The following is a 15,087-nucleotide window of genomic DNA, read 5'->3' as shown; positions in this document are numbered from 1 at the left end:
TTTGTGAGGGGATCAGCCCTGTGCTAACATCCGCCAATCCTCCTCTTTTTATGCCGAGGAAGACGGCCCTGGGCTAACATCCGTGCCCATCCTCCTCCACTTTATATGGGACGCCGCCACAGCATGGCTTGCCAAAGCAGTGCGTCGGTGCGCGCCCGGGATCCGGGCCAGCGAACCCCGGGCCGCCGCAGCGGAGCGCGCGCACCCAACCGCTTGCGCCACCGGGCCGGCCCCATGTGCATGTTCTTGATAATTCTCAGGAACGTGTAGTCAAAAGCCCTGGTGCGGTCCTTACAGCCCTATCCCATCTTGACGCCCCGCCCCGACGGCCCGGCTCTGCCCTGTACCACCACCTCTCCCTCCCTTGGGGTTGTGTGACTGGCGTCCGCCAGGGGGCGAGCGGGAGCCGCGGGCGGGGCTCGACTACGCATGCGCGCGCCATCGGGAGCACGTGTGGAGAGCTGCGGGGGTGGGAGGGGAAAGGTAGGAGGTGAGAGGTGAAGGGGCGGAGAGCTGCGCGGGCGCCAGGCTACCGGGAGAGAGGGGGCGCGCGCGCTACGCACCGGACCGCGGGCCGGGAGCGCGCACGCCGCGCCCTGCCGCCGGCGCCGCCGCCCGGGAGCTGCTGCTGCCACAGGTACCGCCACGGGTCCGGAGTTGGGCCTCCTGCCGCGCAGCCGGGGAGTTCCAGGATGGGGGCCGCCGGGGGCACGGGCGCGCAGGCGTGGGCGCTGTCCAGCAGCCGTGCGGGCCGGGCCGGGCCGGGAGGCGGCAGCCGGGAGACGGGACCAGGCCGCCGCGTCCCCACCCCGACTGCGCCCCCCATCCCTGGCCCCGGGTGACCTCTGCCTGGAGAGGTGGTCGCGCCGTTGCGCCTCCTGGCCTCGCCGTTCCTCGGGAAGCTGTTGCTTCTAGAACCTGCTTTTGGGCTGTCTGGGTTTTCCAGAGTGAGAGGGAGAGCATGCTGTCTGTTCCTGCCTCTTTTGGAAGATCTAATTGAGAGGCAACACGTAGCTTTTTTGGGTTTTGTTTGGGTTTTCTGTTTTGCCCAAACCTAAACTTTGCTCACGGATGTTACCTGTTTACTTCTAGGTGGGTCTGTTAGCTCAGTATATCATACAGGATTATAATGTCACGATAGCATTAGTTGCAGGGAGCCTCGGATCCAGACTGTTTGAATCACAGAAAGTTGTACAGGTAGAAATGCTGTTGGCTGAAGGGACAGGGAGTCCCTGGGGGGGCTCTGGGAGGGGTTCCCCCTAATTTGGGCCACTTACTGCCCCACGTTCTGAGGTGACAGTCAGAGCTGTGTGACTAAACTCTTTGTGAGGATTTTGTAATAATTTTTGTGAAGAGAACACAGAAGAGGTTTCTTTAATGATGTTAGCTTTGTGTGTGTTTCTTTTATCTGGCCTCATGTTTTGTGGAGTTTGGTTATGCAGTGTCCTTACTGGTGTTGTGCTAAAGATTGAAGCTTTTACAAGGGAGTCAGGGTCAAGGGTGTCTGGTTAGCACTGAGTACATTTTAGGTGTTCCCGAGTGATACCTAATTGATGACCCGTATCTTTTAAAATGTATGTTAATATAGTTTAGGTTTTAGGTGTTTTACACATTTGCAGCATTCCCACTGGACAAACGATGTAAAAAACACAAAATATGTGTAAATGTATCTCCATATTTATTCTTTTGGTAATAGATTGAAATTGAAAGAATTACTTCTTATTTATTAGGAACTAGTCTGGTGTTTGAGAGCTCTCTCTCTTCTTTTGCTGTTGTGGCAAAACTGCACCTCTCCAGAGGTCTCCGTATATTTCATAATCCTCCCTGCCCCCACCAGTTATCTAGATGAGTTTACTGTTGTGAGGTGGGTAAAAAGTCTGCTCCCAGTTTATGACTAGAAAATGGAGGCATAAAGATTGTGAATTGCCTGAGGTCATATATGAGCAAGTAAGCTGTCCAGTGGGCAACAAACCATACCTGTGGGGATTAGTACACATGCATTTATTAACATTTGGTGGTAGACTTTAGGGATGCTCACTCTCTTAGTATCTAGCCATGCACGTGAATGCGTCTCAAGGACCCTGGAATGACACTTAGCTTTATGTACTGTTTGCTTATCCTCACTTTGGTGGCCATTTGCTGGCCACTAGTGGTAGTTTCACTGGCTCTAATGGGTACTGCATATATGGTTTCTGTCATCACTCACAATAAACAGATGAGAAGACTGTCCCTCATAGAGAAACTGGGTTCTCAGGGTCACCCAGCTGGTAAGTGGTGGATCAGGCCTGCAAACCAGATGTGCTTGACTGTACTACCTGAGCTACTTCCACTGTAACTTGGTCCCTTCCTGAGCTGGCCGATGAAACAAAGTCCAGGTGACTTCTTTTGCCATCTGAAGTAATAATTCTGGGTGAAATATTTATTGAGCATTTGTGCTGTCTAGGTACTGTGCTAGGTGCTCTAATAATAGCTTATCTCACTTAATCATCATAATAACCAGGTGAGATGATACTGTTATCACCCCCTTTACTGGTGAGTTTTAGAGATGTTATCTGACTGGCCCTGGGTCACCTAGTGAATTAGAAGCAGAGCCCAGGCGTAAACCCAGGTTTGTCCGGCAACGGAGTCCGTGCTTTATGCTGTTCTTGCATCTGTTGGCTTCACAGTCTGCTCTGTTGCCCATTGGCAGGTGAGAGCTAGCAGAAGAAGGTGATCGAGGTGAAGGGAGGAATCCAGCATCATAGACTTCAGTCAGCGGTGGTGGAACTCAGAAAGGAGATAGCAATTTGGCCCCTGCATTTGACAGCTTCCACTTGAGTGGTCAGGGGCACTGCCGGAGGATGCTTGCAGGGTTTCTGGGCCATATATAAGCTTTGCAGTGGAGTCCAAAGAGGAGGAGGGTGTGAGCATGAAGGGTGCACGTGGGTCTCAGGAAAAAAAGAATTAAAACTGATCTTTGTGTTTATTTCGGCCTTCATTTTTATTATGTATTTTATAATGTACACTATATTATCACAGTACATATATAATTTATATATAAATATACATATATTGGGGACATATACTCAGATTTTTGTTGTTGGGGATTCATAATGAAAAACATTTGATAACCACTGGTTTATTTGATATTTTAGCATTTTCCGAATGCATAAATTACGTAAGGCATAATTATTAGCCTTACATTAGCACATGTAAGGTGCTAACCATTTGTTCCTGAGTTGGAAGTCCAGTGAAACTCAGTGTAATTCCTCATTATCAGAGAGAATGGTATTTCATATTAATAACCAATTATAAATTATTTAAAAAATTGCAGTCACAAGTAGGAAAGAGGATCTGGTATTTCAATAGTCTTTATGTCTCAAATATAGCACCAAGCTTAAGTTTGAAGCTATAGTGACTGATAAAGCCCTTTAGAAGTTAGATTTTGGGGCCAGCCCCGTGGCTTAGCGGTTGGGTGCTCACGCTCCGCTGCTGGCGGCCCGGGTTCGGATCCCGGGCGCGCACCGACGCGCCGCTTCTCCGGCCATGCTGGGGCCGCGTCCCGCATGCAGCGGCTGGAAGGCTGTGCAGCTGTGACACGCAGCTATCTACTGGGGCTTTGGGGGGAAAAAAATTAATAAATAAAATCTTAAAAAAAAAGTTAGATTTTGTTGAATCTCTGCTATTTTAAACATTAGTTAATTTTAGTTGGAAGTCAGACTAAAATAATCAGTTCACGAAAATGTGGTAGTTGTAATAGTTGTATTTGTGCTATTCCTCAACGTTAGAGTATTTTCAAATCATCTAGATATTGAAATTTCAAATACATTGATTCCTTATCAAGTTTTAAAAACTAGATTTGATTTTTTTTTAGTTCATTCCACTGCAGTGGTTGGTACATTATCTCAAAATAAGCAGTTCCAGAATTCTACCTAATTTAAAAAATATCTTTATTATCTCCCAGCTTATCACTTCACAATTCAGTAGATTAGTACTTGTTCAGGAGTTAAGTTGAAATAGCAAAATGGGTTTTGAGCAAGAAATATATTTTCCTAACTAAAGAAGGTATTTTTATCTAGGTGTGATATCATTAATTCATACCGGTGGTTCTCAAACTTGAGTGTGAATCAAAATTGCCTGGAGGGCTTGTTTTAACCTCACCTCTAGAGTTGCTCTTTCTGTAGGTCAGAGTTAGGCCCTGGAATTTGAGTTTCAAACAAGTTACCAGGTGCAGCTGCTGCTGGCCTGGGGCACCATACTTCGAGAGCTGTGGCTCCATACAGATATACCTAAAACCAGAGCATGCTGCTAGTGCATATATGTTTCATGCTGAATCCCATCAGCATTAGTCAGTCTTGTAGTATAGTTTTGCCAAGTACATAACTGGCTGTTGTTTTTAGCCAATTTTCTCCTTATTTTTAGATGATGTCATAATTAAGATTGCATTCTCAATTACAGTACTGGTTCTGTCTTTTCCTGCAATTCTATATTTCTAAATTTCTTGAGGGATTAAAGGTTTTTCTTTTTTAATACAAGTCATCCGCAATTTAGAAAAATTAATAGGCAAGCACGCACACTTGTACTCATACACAGTTGATATAGTCTGTAATCCCAGTGGTAACCACTAGCTGGCTTCTTAGGCTTCTTCCTCATTCCCTTGCTCTCTCTTTCTCTCTCTGTATATATCATAGGATCATGCGGTTTTGTATCCATTTTCTATGTTATTGTGTGAACATCTTTCATGTGAAAAACTATTGTACATTTTTGGTTTTGTAAAACATAAAATCTCATTTATTTTTATGTTTTCCAATAACTTTCTCCTTTGCTCAGCCTCGTCCAACCCAGCTTGCTGCATTTGGCTTTGGGCTTGGGTTGCACCTTTCAGAAGACTGAACTATCACTCAGAAAGTCTCCAATCACGGTCTCTTTCCTCTTCAGCAATCTTTCATAGCTCCGTACTCTCATGATCTGCCTTAAGCTGGCCCACCCGATCCTTCTTCCCTCTACCAGGTCATGTTTATGCTGCCTCATCTCCGTGAGGTGATTAGGTCTCTTCTCTCTGGGCTGAGCCCTGGTTGGGTTTGACATTCGTTTGCATTTGTCACCCCAGTGACAGTGACTGTTAAAAAAATCAAGACCTGTCTTTAGCAGGCAACAGAGAATGTTGTATATCATATTCTTGTCAGGGAGGATAATCTTGAATTCTTTACCTCCCAAAAGCCATCCCAAGCTCATCTGTGAGAAAGAACATCCATTGGCCTGTACTGGAAGGTGCTTCAATGCACCCGTTCCAGGCAACGTTTTGTTTTTGGATGAAGCTGGATCATTAGGAAGCAGCATAATTCTGGCCCCTCTTCCAGTTGCTTTTTACTAAACTTAACTTTGCATGGCCCCATCAGCTTGCATTGAAATCTATATGAAAAGTATATTGAAAGTATATCTGGCCCCAAGAAAATCTGTGAGGCCAATTAGAAATTTCCTCCAGGTCCAGTGCCCTTCTTTTGGGCCACTGGTTTGATTTTGTCTAAAGTATACAGTGAACTGTATCAGTAATGTTTCCCTCTTTGGCTTTGCCACTAGGGAGCTCAGAGTCCAGTCTGTATTCAGAGTCCTCGGGCTTGTTCTTTCTGTATTAACCTTACTTTTGGCGTATAACATTGTTTTTAATGGCTGGATATTTTGCTCTTTGTCTCAGATTTTACCATAAAATATATAACACATTTCATCCTTATTCTAAACATTACTGTGATTATATTCTTATAGCCAAATCTTTGTTCCTAGCCGTATTTCCCTTTTTTTTAAATTGAAGTCAACACTGGTTTATAACATCATGTAAATTTCAGGTGCACATCATTATATTTTGACTTATGTATAGACTGCATTGTGCTTACCACCAAAAGTCTGGTTGCCATCCATCACCATACATATGTGCCCCTTTACCCTTTTTGTCCTTCCCCTGCACCCTTCCCCTCTGGTAACCACCAATCTGTTCTCTGTATCTATGTGTTTATTTGTTTATCTTCCACATATCAGTGAAGTCATATGGTAATTTTCTTTCTCTGGCTGACTTATTTCGCTTAGCACAATACCCTCGAGCTTCATCCATGTTGTTGCAAATGGCAAGATTTCATCTTTTTTTTATGGCTGAGTAGTATTTCGTTTTATATATATACCACATCTTCCTTATCCATTCATCTGTTGATGGGCACTTAGGTTGCTTCCAAGTCTTGGCAATTGTGAATAATGCTGCAGTGAACATAGAGGTGGATATATCTTTTTGAATTCGTATTTTTAGTTCTTTGGATAAATACCCAGAAGTGGAATAGCTGGATCATATGGTATTTCTATTTTTAACTTTTTGAGAAATCTCCATACCATTTTCCACAGTGGCTGTACCAATTTACATTCCTACCAGCAGTGTACCAGGGTTCCTTTTTCTCCACATTCCTTTTATTTTTTTGTACGGTTGAATCTCACTGAGCCCTGCCTTCCCTTATGCCTTCGTGTGTACTCATTCTTTTTCTTGCTGCTCATTTTTTTTTTTTTCACTGAAAATAATCTTTTATTTCAAAGAGGGGGGAAGGAAGAGTTATTCTCTTCAGGGAAGGACTCTTGCCAGTTTTGTTTTATTAAAAACATGCCTTGATTTTTGCAATTTTGCAATTGAAGTTTGCAATTTAAGTATCCAGTAAGAAACCAAATTAAATAAGCAGCTTAAATATGAATAGAATATAACCATTAGTTTCCAAATGGTCGTCTATGAGAACAGGTTCAAAATCTATTTTTTTAGATCTTTAACCTCTAAATCTAAATACTTAAAATTCCATAACTTACTAAATAAAAATAGAAATTCCATGATAAAGAGAGCTGGTATTTTAGTTTTGCATATTACAGTGCTTCCTGACAGATGAAGAGTGAAGCCTTTGGCTGCAAGATAGGTCACAGCCAGTTCTCCTCCTAAGTGTGTCACTGGAAATTAGGGCTCACCTCTAAGCTGTTTATGCACATATGCAAAGCAGAACCATATTTAGAAACATAGTAATTTCTCATAGCTGTGGCTATCCAGCCATTTCTGACCTCTTAAAAATTAAGCTTTTTGGTTGAGTTGCCTTTTATCTGATATTGTCATGAGGCTTTTTTTTTTTTTAAGTAAATGATTTTTAATATCAAAAGTAAGCTGGTACAAAATTCAAATTTGGTCTTTTTTTTTTATTGATGTTTTAATAGTTTTTAACATTGTGAAATTTTGGGTTGTACATTTTTGTTTGTCCATCACCATATATATGACTCCCTTCACCCCTTGTGCCCCCCCCCCCATTGCCCCTGGTAACCATAATACAGTTTTCTCTGTCCGTGTTTTGGTTTATATTCCACATATGAGTGAGATCATACAGTGTTTGTCTTTCTCCTTCTGGCTTACATCACTTAACATAATCCCCTCCGGGCCCATCCATGTTATTGCAAATGGGACGATTTTGTCTTTTTTATGGCTGAGTAGTATTCCATCGTGTATATATACCACATCTTCTTAATCCAGTTGTCAGTCGAGGGACACTTAGGTTGCTTCCACTTCTTGGCTATGGTGAATAGTGCTGCAATGAACATAGGGGTGCATAAGCCTCTTTGGATTGTTGATTTCAGGTTCGTTGGATAGATTCCCAGTAGTGGGATAGCTGGATCATAGGGTAGCTCTATTTTTAATTCTTTGAGGAATCTCCATACTGTTTTCCTTAGAGGCTGCACCAGTTTGCATTCCCACCGGCTGTGTATGAGGGTTCCTGTTTCTCCACAGCCTCTCCAACATTTGTTATTTTTTGTCTTGGCGATTATAGCCATTCTAACGGGCGTGAGGTGATATCTTAGTGTTGTTTTGATTTGCATTTCCCTGATGATTAATGATGTTGAACATCTTTTCATGTGCCTGTTGGCCGTCTGTATATCTTCTTTGGAGAAGTGTCTGTTCATTTCCTCTTCCTGTTTTTTTATCGGGTTGTTTGTTTTTTTGTTGTTCAGTTGTGTGAGGTCTTTATATATTATGGAGATCAACCTCTTGTCAGATGTATGTTTTGCAAATATTCTCTCCCAGCTGGTGAGTTGTCTCTTCATCTTGATTCTGGTTTCGTTTGTCTTGTAGAAGCTCTTTAATCTGATAAAGTCCCATTTGTTTATTTTTTCTTCAGTTTCCCTAGTCTGGGTAGGCATGTCATCTGAAAAGATTCCTTTATGACCAATGTCAAATAGTGTGTTGCCTATATTTTCTTGTATGAGTTATATAGTTTCAGGTCTCACCTTCAGGTCTTTGATCCATTTTGAGTTAATTTTTGTGAATGGCGATAGCAGATGGTCCACTTTCATTCTTTTGCATGTGGCTGTCCAGTTTTGCCAACACCATTTATTGAAGAGACTTTCCTTTCTCCATTGTATGTTCTTGGCTCCTTTGTCGAAAATTAGCTGTCCATATGTGTGTGGTTTATTTCTGGGCTTTGAATTCTGTTCCATTGATCTGTGTGTCTGTTTTTCTACCAGTACCATGCTGTTTTGATTACTATTGCTTTGTAATATGTTTTGAAGTCAGGGATTGTGATGCCTCCAGCTTTGTTCTTTTTTCTTAGGATTGCTTTAGCTATTCGGGGTCTTTTGTTGCCCCATATGAATTTTAGTATTCTTTTTTCTATTTCCGTGAAGAATGTCATTGGGATTCTGATTGGGATTGCATTGAATCTGTAGAGTGCTTTAGGTAATATAGACATTTTAACTATGTTTATTCTTCCAATCCATGTACATGGGATATCTTTCCATTTCTTTATGCCATCATCGATTTCTTTCAATAATGTCTTATAGTTCTCGTTGTATAGGTCATTCACCTCCTTGGTAAGATTTATTCCTAGGTATTTTATTCTTTTTGATGCAATTGTAAATGGTATTATCTTTTTGAGCTCTCTTTCTGTTAGTTCATTATTAGCATACAGAAATGCAACTGATTTTTGTAGATTGATTTTGTACCCTGCAACTTTGCTGTAGTTGTTGATCATTTCTAATAGTTTTCCAACGGATTCTTTAGGGTTTTCTATATATAAAATCATGTCATCTGCAAATAGTGACAGTTTCACTTCTTCGTTACCTATTTGGATTCCTTTTATTCCTTTTTCTTGCCTAATTGCTCTGGCCAAAACCTCCAGTACTATGTTGAACAGGAGTGGTGAGAGTGGGCAGCCCTGCCTCATTCCTGTTCTCAGAGGAATGGCTTTCACTCTTTCCTCATTGAGTATGATGTTGGCTGTGGGTTTGTCATAAATAGCCTTTATTATGTTGAGATATTTTCCTTCTATTCCCATTTTGTTGAGAGTTTTTTTCATAAATGAATGTTGTATCTTGTCAAATGCCTTCTCTGCGTCTATTGAGATGACCATGTGGTTTTTATTCTTTGTTTTGTTGATGTGGTGTATCACGTTGATTGATTTGCGGAGGTTGAACCATCCCTGCGTCTGTAGTATAAATCCCACTTGATCATGATGTATGATCTTTTTAATGTATTGCTGTATTCGGTTTGCCAATATTTTGTTGAGGATTTTTGCATCTATGTTCATCAGCGATATTAACCTGTAATTTTCTTTCTTTGTATTGTCTTTGTCTGGCTTTGGTATCAGGGTGATGTTGGCCTCATAGAATGATTTAGGAAGTGTTCCATCTTCCTCTATTTTTTGGAATAGTTTGAGAAGGATGGTTATTAAATCTTCTTTGACTGTTTGGTAAAATTCACTGCAGAAGCCATCTGGTCCTGGACTTTTATTTTTTGGGAGGTTTTTGATTACTATTTCAATCTCTTTACTTGTGATTGGTCTATTCAGATTCTCCATTTCTTCTTGGTTCAGTTTTGGGAGGTTGTATGAGTCTAAGAATTTATCTATTTCTTCTAGATTGTCCAATTTGTTGGCATATAATTTCTCACAGTATTCTCTTATGATCCTCTGTATTTCTGTGGTATCCATTGTAATTTCTCAAACTCTTTCATTTCTAATTTTATTTACTCGAGCCTTTTCTCTTTTTTTCTTAGTAAGCCTGGCTAAGGGTTTGTCGATTTTGTTTATCTTCTCAAAGAACCAACTCTTTGTTTCATTAATCCTTTCTACTGTTTTTTTGGTCTCAATTTCTTTTATTTCTGCTCTGATTTTTATTATTTCTCTCCTTCTGCTGACTTTGAGCTTTGTTTGTTCTTCTTTTTCTACTTCTGTTAGGTGTAATTTAAGATTGCTTATTTGGGCTTTTTCTTGTTTGTTAAGGTGGGCTTGTATTGCTATGAGTTTCCCTATCAGGACCACTTTTGCTGCATCCCATATGGTTTGGTATGGCATAGCTTCATTTTCGTTTGTTTCCAGATAGTTTTTGATTTCTCCTTTAATTTCATCAATGATCCATTGGTTGTTCAGTAGCATGTTGTTTAATCTCCACATTTTTGTCACCTTCCCCGTTTTTTTTTAGTGCTTCATTTCCAGTTTCATAGCATTATGGTCGGAAGAGATGCTTGTTATGATTTCAATCTTCTTAAATTTATTGAGGCTTGCTTTGTTTCCCAACATATGGTCTATCCTTGAGAATGTTCTGTGTGCGCTTGAGAAGAATGTGTAGTCAGCTGTTTTTGGATGGAGTGCTCTGTATATGTCTACTAGGTCCATCTCGTCCAGTTTTTCATTTAAGTCCACTATTTCTTTATTGACTTTTTGTCTGGATGATCTATCCATTGATGTAAGTGGGGTATTAAGATCCCCTACTATTATTGTGTTGTTGTTAATGTCTCCTTTTAGGTTTGTTCATAGTTGCTTTGTGTACATTGGTGCTCCTATGTTGGGTGCATATATATTTATAAGTGATATGTCTTCTTGGTGGAGTGTCCCTTTTATCATTATGTATTTCCCTTCTTTGTCTTTCTTAACCTGTTTTATCTTGAAGTCTACTTTGTCTGATATGAGTATGGAAACACCTGCTTTCTTTTGTTTTCCATTAGCTTGGAGTATTGTCTTCCATCCTTTCACTCTGAGCCTGTGCTTGTCTTTAGAGCTGAGATGTGTTTCCTGGAGGCAGCATATTGTTGGGTCTTGCTTTTTAATCTGTCCTGCCACTCTGAATCTTTTTATTGGAGAGTTCAATCCATTTACATTTAGGGTAATTATTGATATATGAGGGCTTAATGTTGCTGTTTTGTCACTTATTTTCTGGTTCTTTTGTGTTTCCTTTGTTTCTTGTCCCATTTGTTTCGGACTGCCAATTCAGTTTGGTTGTTCTGTGTTATGACTCTTCTAGTTTTCTCTTTGTTTATCATATGTGATTTTGTTTTGATTATTTGTTTAGTGGTTACCTTGAGGTTTGTGTAAAAAATCTTGTGTATGAGATAGTCCATTATCTGATGGCCTCCTGTTTCCTTATACTAAGTCAGTTCAATCACTGTCCTCTTCCCCTTCTACGTCGTTCTTGTTATACCTTATTCTATCTTGTGTTGTGGCTATGTGTTTACAGTGACGAGGTTAAATTTATTTTTGGTGAATTCCTTCCTTTGATCTTTGATTTTGGTATTTAAGTGGTTGCTAACCTATTCCGGTAAAGATCTACTATTTTTCTGAGTTTATCTACCTATTTTTCTCCTTGCTCCAAGCTTTGTATTCCCTTTCTCTTCTTTTTTTCAGGCCTGCGGGCCTTCTTGAGTATTTCTTGTAGTGGGGGTCTTGTTGCCATGAACTTCCTTAGCTTTTGTTTATCTGGGAGGGTTACTATTTCTCCATCATATTTGAAGGATATTTTTGCTGGATACAGTATTCTTGGCTGAAAGTTTTTTTTTTTATTATTGATGTTTTAATAGTTTTTAACATTGTGAAATTTTGGGTTGTACATTTTTGTTTGTCCATCACCGTATATATGACTCCCTTCACCCCTTGTGCCCACTTCCCACCCCCATTGCCCCTGGTAACCATAATACAGTTTTCTCTGTCCGTGTTTTGGTTTATATTCCACATATGAGTGAGATCATACAGTGTTTGTCTTTCTCCTTCTGGCTTACATCACTTAACATAATCCCCTCCAGGCCCATCCATGTTATTGCAAATGGGACGATTTTGTCTTTTTTATGGCTGAGTAGTATTCCATCGTGTATATATACCACATCTTCTTAATCCAGTTGTCAGTCGAGGGACACTTAGGTTGCTTCCACTTCTTGGCTATGGTGAATAGTGCTGCAATGAACATAGGGGTGCATAAGCCTCTTTGGATTGTTGATTTCAGGTTCGTTGGATAGATTCCCAGTAGTGGGATGGCTGGGTCATAGGGCGTCTCTATTTTTAATTCTTTGAGGAATCTCCATACTGTTTTCCTTAGAGGCTGCACCAGTTTGCATTCCCACCGGCTGTGTATGAGGGTTCCTGTTTCTCCACAGCCTCTCCAACACTTGTTGTTTTTTCTCTTGGTGATTATAGCCATTCTAACGGGCGTGAGGTGATATCTTAGTGTTGTTTTTTTTTTTTATAATTTTATTTATTTATTTATTTTTCCACCAAAGCCCCAGTAGATAGTTGTATGTCAGCTGTACATCCTTCTAGTTGCTGTATGTGGGACGCGGCCTCAGCATGGCTGGAGAAGCGGTGCGTTGGTGCGTGGCCCAGGATCCGAACCTGGGCCGCCAGCAGCGGAGCGCGCGCACTTAACTGCTAAGCCACAGGGCCGGCCCTTATTCATCATTTTTAAATTTTAGCTTTTCACTGCAGTAATACATTCACATGTCACAAAATTCAAAAGGTATAACAGAGTATACACGGGAAAGTTTCCCTTCCATCTTACTCTTGGCCACCAGATCCTCTCCCCAGAGGCATCCAGTGTTACCAGTTCTCAGGTGTCCGTTCAGGGGTGTTCTGTGCCTAATACTGACAAATACAAGAGAGCTCATTTCTTCTACATGAAAGTAGCACCCTGTACTCTGGTTTTTTCTGTTTGTGATAGTCATTATCAATACGTAAGAGTTTTCTCATTGTCTTTACAACTTGATAATATTCCATTGTCAGGATGTACCTTAATTTAATTTAGCCAGAGCTTTATTGATGGACATGTAAGGTGTTTTAAATTTTGCTAGTGCAGACAACGCTAAGTAACCTCCAATATGCATCAGTCCATGCATGGCCAAATGCATCTATCCATCACTTGCCAGAGGCAGGAGTGCTGGCTTGGTGAGTATGTACTTTTGTAACTTTGATAGTTCTCACTAGATAAATCTCATAGAGGTCCTATCCACGTATGCGTCTCAGCTGTGTGTGGCGGTGCCTGTTTGTCCACACCCTCACCAGCATTGTGGTACCACACAGTTTGATCTTTGCCAATTTGATAGGTGAAAAAATAGTTTGTGTAGATTTTTTTCCCCCCAAACTTCTAAGTTTAACCTCCAGAAAAGTTAAAATAATAATAGAATGAGCATTCACATTATATCAGGGATAGTTTTAATTTGTCTCTCTCAGGGATAGTTTTAATTTGTCTCTCTCCTGTTGCTATAAGGTTGAAAGACCATTTCTATTTTATTTTCTGTGAAAAAGCTGGTTGTATTCTTTGCCCATTTTTCTATTGGGCTTTGGTGTTTTTTTAATTGGTTTTGTAAAAATTGTTTATTTATCAAAGAACTTATCACTTTGTCAGTGATATGAATGGCAGTTATATTTTTCCATATTGTTATTTATCTTCTTACTTAGGATGGTTTTGTCATGAAAAAAATTTTGTTCTTACTGGGGTCATATTTATTGGCCTTTTAAGGTGAGTTCTCTGTCGTACCTAGAAAGATCCTCCTAGTAGAAGAGTATGAAAAATTATCCTGCGGTGTCTTTTTTTTTTTTTTTCTTGTGAGGAAGATCAGCTCTGAGCTAACATCCATGCTAATCCTCCTCTTTTTGCTGAGGAAGACCAGCTCTGAGCTAACATCTATTGCCAATCCTCCTCCTTTTTTTTTTTTTTCCCCAAAGCCCCAGTAGATAGTTGTATGTCATAGCTGCACATCCTTCTAGTTGCTATATGTGGGACGCGGCCTCAGCATGGCCGGAGAAGCAGTGCGTCGGTGCGCACCCGGGATCCGAACCCGGGTCGCCAGCAGTGGAGCGTACACACTTAACCGCTAAGCCACGGGGCCGGCCCTCTTAGCAAATTTCAAGTACAACAGTATTATTAATTATGGTCACCAGGCTGTACATTAGATCCCCAGAGCTTATTCATTTTATAACTTAAGGCTTCTACCCTTTGACCAGCATCTCCCCATCTCCCCCACCCGCTACCATCTGGTAATGACCATAACCATTCCACTCTCTGTTTCTGTGAGTTTGACACTTTTTTTTAAGAGTCCACATGTAAGTGGGATCATACAGTATTTATCTTTCTCTTTCTGCCTAATTTCATTTACCATCATGTTCTCTGGGTTCTTCCATGTTGTTGCAGATGGCAGGATTTCTTTCTTTCTCATGGTTGAATAATATTTCATTGTATATATATACTACATCTTCTTTATCCATTTATCTATTGGTGGACAGGTTTTTTTTTGGCTTTTGTGAATAATACTGCAGTGAACATGGGTGTGGAGATATCACTTCAGGATAATGATTTTGTTTCCTTTGGGTATATACCCAGAAGTGGGATTGCTGGATCATATGGTAATTTGGTTTTTGGTTTAAAAAATTTTTGTGTGTGTGTGTGAGGAACATCAGCCCTGAGCTAACATCCGATGCCAATCCTCTTCTTTTTTGTTGAGGAAGATTGGTCCTGGGCTAACATCCGTGCCCATCTTCCTCTACTTTATACGGGACACTGCCACAGCATGGTTTGACAAGTGGTGTGCTAGTGTGTGTCCGGGATCCAAACCTGCAAACCCTGGGCCGCCGCAGCAGAGCGCGCGCACTTAACCGCTAAGCCATGGGGCTGGCCCTGCATTTCTCTTATGATTAGTGATGTTGAACACCTTTTCATGTACCTGTTGGGCATTTGTATGTCTTCTTTGGAAAAATGTCTGTTCAGATCCTTTGCCCATTTTTTAATTGAGTATTTTTTTTTTTTGCTATTGAGTGATATAATTTCTTACATGTTTTGGATATTAACTCC

At 40.8% G+C, this 15,087-nt stretch overlaps 1 protein-coding gene across 1 annotated transcript in view; it reads left to right on the top strand.

Moving 5' to 3' along the window:
• The first annotated feature begins 577 nt into the window (after nt 1-577).
• SCAP (SREBF chaperone) overlaps nt 578-15,087 on the top strand; it is a 61,673-nt gene continuing 47,163 nt past the window's right edge. The window contains exon 1 of the mRNA XM_058557233.1: nt 578-637. The gene's annotated coding sequence lies outside the window, so the exon portion shown is untranslated. The remainder of the gene's footprint in view (nt 638-15,087) is intronic.

The sequence above is a fragment of the Diceros bicornis genome, chromosome 2 (assembly GCF_020826845.1).
Source record: "Diceros bicornis minor isolate mBicDic1 chromosome 2, mDicBic1.mat.cur, whole genome shotgun sequence".
In the NCBI taxonomy this organism is placed as follows: domain Eukaryota; kingdom Metazoa; phylum Chordata; class Mammalia; order Perissodactyla; family Rhinocerotidae; genus Diceros; species Diceros bicornis.
This window is presented reverse-complemented; position numbering and strand designations above follow the sequence as displayed.